Raw genomic sequence first — 4,245 nt, forward strand, 5'->3', positions numbered from 1 at the left:
CACTGCTTCAGTTCATTTATTTATTTATTTATACATACTGTCAATCCCATATGGGATTATAACAGGAAGGGCTTGAATTCAACAGTAATAATACAACAAGCAAAAATGCAAAATATACATGGGAAAAGGCTATGCACACAGTGCCGTAGCCGTAGAAAATGTTAACAGCAAAAAAAAGGTATTGTTTGATGTTGGTCACAAAGCAACTGGAAAGCATACTAAAATAAGCAAAATAATGGGAAAAGTATACGAGTTCAGGAGCACTTTGACAGCAAGCTTCATTTAGAGCAGTCTAGAAAGCACGTACATTTTCTTAAAGCAATGAAAAGTTATGTTTGTTTTAGTAGAATTCCGACGTGTGTCTCAAAGGCATTTAATGATGAACTGTTTGTGATGAATGGGTCTAGAGTATTCCATTCACGTATGGGTAATGGGAAGGAGTGTCGAAAGCAGTCGGTCCAGAATGTGTACTCGCTTAAAGCTCATGAGTGTTTATGGCACGTGGGTCTGGTGTCTGTTGTGGAGATATATTTAGACATATCAATATTTATCTGATTGGAAAGTAGTTGGTACATGAACTTTAGATGAGCTAGTTTGGATCTTCTCTGCAGGATAAGCATACCGGCTTTATGAAGTAGGTCATTTGGTGAATCGGTTTGCCTATATTAAAAATGAATCTGATTGCCTTTCTCTGCACTTGTTCTATTTTATGTGTAGCTTAGTGAAGGGAAACTACACACTATTAGAGTATTCTATGGTTGGTCTTATAAGGGTATCATAAGCTAATAGCTTTTTCTCTGGTGGTACAAGTTTGAGGTGCCTTCTAAGGAAAAAAAGCATTTTTAATGCTGAGGATGAGATGTATTTATAATAGAGTTCCATCTAAGGTCATGGGGTATGATTACTCCGAGATATTTGTGTTTCGTGACTGGAGTCAATGGAGTATTATTAATGGTATATTGAACAACAAATTTTTGTTTTTTTCTGGTTATTAATAACGCGGCGCATTTTTTAACATTTAAGTTCATTTGTCAGTCAATACACCACTTATTTACCATTTTAAGATCATTGTTCAGGGCTACCTGGTCTTCTAGTGAGTTAAGTTTGCGGTAGATAATGCAATCGTCTGCAATCGTCGGGAGAGTGCAGGATGACAATTTGTTAAAGATTATGCACAGATGTTTAGCATTCCACTTTGCGTACCTCTTAAGAAAATCATTCGGTAAATTGTCTGGGCCCTGCTCTTTTTTGTGTCTAAAGACAGTATTAGATTCAGCGCTCCTTCCTCCATCACCGTCAAAGATGAAAGGTGCATGCGATTGCTGCGATTCAGGTATGGGGTGCTACCATTATCTTCAGTAAAAATGGATTGGAAATATTTGTTTATCAACGTGGAAGTAACTTTCTTATCTGCTTTTGAGCATTCTGTTGCATTTTGCTTAAGGTTTATATAGTGCCAGATGTTTTTAGGGTGAGCTTTTCAGAAAATTGGGAAGCATTTTGCAAAGTAGTTAGTTCTAACCAACTTGATTTTTGATTTCATAATTTGGATCACTGCAGTAAGCTGGGTTTTAGAGTGTAGTTTTGACTTCAGTTTTTTATGCAGCCGTTTTACATGTTTAGCATGAAATATTTCTCGAGGAATCCATGGGTTTTGCTTATTGGTCTTCTTGATTTTAGTTGGAACAAAGCTTTTAATGCAGTGGAATGCAATGGTTTTGAACCTCAGCCATAAGATTTCGATATTTGTAGAATCGTTACAAGATAAATCTTTGAAGACCGAAAATTCAAAACAGGTGGTCACTTATACTGGTGTCGTCAGCGTGGCTAAAGTCCGGGTAAGAAATTAGCGATTGTGAGAATACTACTGCCTCATGAAGAGGAACACTACATAAAACTATTTTGGGATCGGATATGCCATCCAAAATTTCATTATGCACTTTGTCAAAAGGAAAATGATTGCTGACAATACTAAGTCTAGAATATTAGTTGTGGAACTTTGTACACGTGTGGGTTGATGGACTACTTGCGATAGGTTGAAGTTCAGCATAATATCAAAGATAAGTTCTGAACAAGGAGAATATAAATTCTAGGGTCTGCGAGTTTTTATCGAGAAGATTAAGTCCCCTAGTAATATTATATGGACCCAAAAGCAGTATGACGCATGTAAATGTATAAATATTCTATACTATCGCGATCATAAGAGGGACTTCGATAAATACATCCCACAATAATGTTACACGAGTTTGAGTGTGTTTACTTAGTGCCGAAAAGATTGAGGTAAGGATATGTACCGTATCTAAGATATTCTTGAAACTAGAGAGGTGCACCCATTTTTCCTTTTATATATTCATTCACTAGTTTTGACTCATGGCTCGTGTGGGCTCACTCATTTGAGCGCATTATCTGATTTGTGCCCAAGTTGCATGTACCGAAGCCACCCAAGGCCTTCCTTGTAGCTTTCCTATACCTGAGAATGTTTTACAGTACTCCAGACAGACAGGAAAGGAAGTGGAACCTCCATATATGTGGCACTGCACTGCACTATGAGCAAGCATTCTTTTTGTTCTGTTCATTTGCCATGAAGCCTTGCCTCTCTTTTTTTTTTTGCTGATGAAGGTGGGAGGCATATTTCTCTCGAGAACTGGGAAGGTGAAAATCTAAGCGGTGCACACATGCACTCTGAAGCTATGTGTCGATTAACAACGAAAAGGCACAGGTGAGCCCAGGATCTGTCTGTTGCAACTTCTTAGTAACCCGCTATATGCACATGTGCAACATATGACCTGTGCGAGTTTGTGGGGTTCCTCAATGCTAGTGTGCAAGCTGCAAAAAAGGCTGGTGACTAGAGGCAGTTGACAGACTTAAAATCAGATGTTAATTATGTAATGCCAGTAGAGGACACAAAAACAGGGCAGTTTTCAACTTTATAGTGTATCTGAAACATGGTGAATTGTAGCCTGTCGACTTTGTCACAAGTGAATGCTGGGGGGGGGGGGGCGTGACAGAGAGAAGGGTGTCCCTTTCACAAACAGTTTTAAAGTCATGCTTTGCGCTAGGTCTTGTTGACGTTTGATGGGGAAAACATCTTATTGTAGTGTCTGCTGGCACTGGGTTTTCTGTCCTTTGTGTCCTATCCTCTGTTTTGGAGGAAAACTAGCTGCATATCTTTTGATCTTGTTAACAAGTTGCAATGTTAAGTGTTGCACATAAATTGCCCTCATTTTCATCCAGCGTTAACCTAAGTGTCTTGTATATAAAAAGCCAGGTTGTTTGGATTCTGAGATGACATTTTTTGTTGCTCTTTTTGCAATAAAATGTGTTTTTCGAGCCTTCTTTATCTATAACAGTGTTTTAAATTGGTACGTATAAGAATGAGTATTGCAAAGAAAGAGCACTAAATGTTACTTGAAAATGCTTAAATGTTTGTGTGTTTTTTTAATGGTTAAGTGACAGTGACAAACACCAAGTTGAAAAAAAGACACACGGCAAGTGTATGTCCCTTGTCCCTCATTTGTCTCAACATGCAGTGTCTCATCACTATACCTCACTGTTTCCCGAGTAGAGTATGTCCATAAATTTCATCCAACCAGGTCAGATTAATCAGTGTGCTGCATTTTTTTAATATCACCTTAGTCTGAACAAAAGTGAAGAACTATGCAGGGATTTTGAGCCAACAATTCCAACCTCCTTAATTAGGCCTGGAGTGTGAGAAAAAGTGGGTACTATAATAATTATGCACATAGCTTTTTTCTACAATGTTGACAGCTGTTTGGTGCTACTTTGTTGTTTTCATTACCTTTGTAATGTCATTGGCATTATTGCATCCCAACTGTGGTATTAGACTGTCACATGTAGATCAGTTCTGTTTGGTTACACTGTCTTCCTTCTGAGCTTTTTCATGAATGAATTCTGTTTCTACTATTATATCTAAATCTATCTTCCCAGAACCTTCACACATTTCATTGAAGGCTTCCGATTAGATGTTGTAACCATAGCTGCTATTTGGCAGCAAAGCCTGTATGCACAGTGCAATGCACCTGGAGAACTTTATGTAGATTTGTTGGACGTGGTCTTATTTAAAAAATTCCTCACTTCCCACATGCCTTGAGTGTAGAGTCTTCTACCAGGGGCACATTTTATTGCAATATTGTTAAAGGCATAGTTGTGCAGACAATCTGCTGTTGTTGGTGTTGTGAGAAAAATTACTGGCCTGGCTCTGGCAGGTAGTAGTTGACAGGTGAC

The sequence above is a fragment of the Amblyomma maculatum genome, unplaced genomic scaffold (genome assembly GCF_055883805.1).
Source record: "Amblyomma maculatum isolate TAMU_Amacu unplaced genomic scaffold, ASM5588380v1 scaffold_18, whole genome shotgun sequence".
Classification (NCBI taxonomy): domain Eukaryota; kingdom Metazoa; phylum Arthropoda; class Arachnida; order Ixodida; family Ixodidae; genus Amblyomma; species Amblyomma maculatum.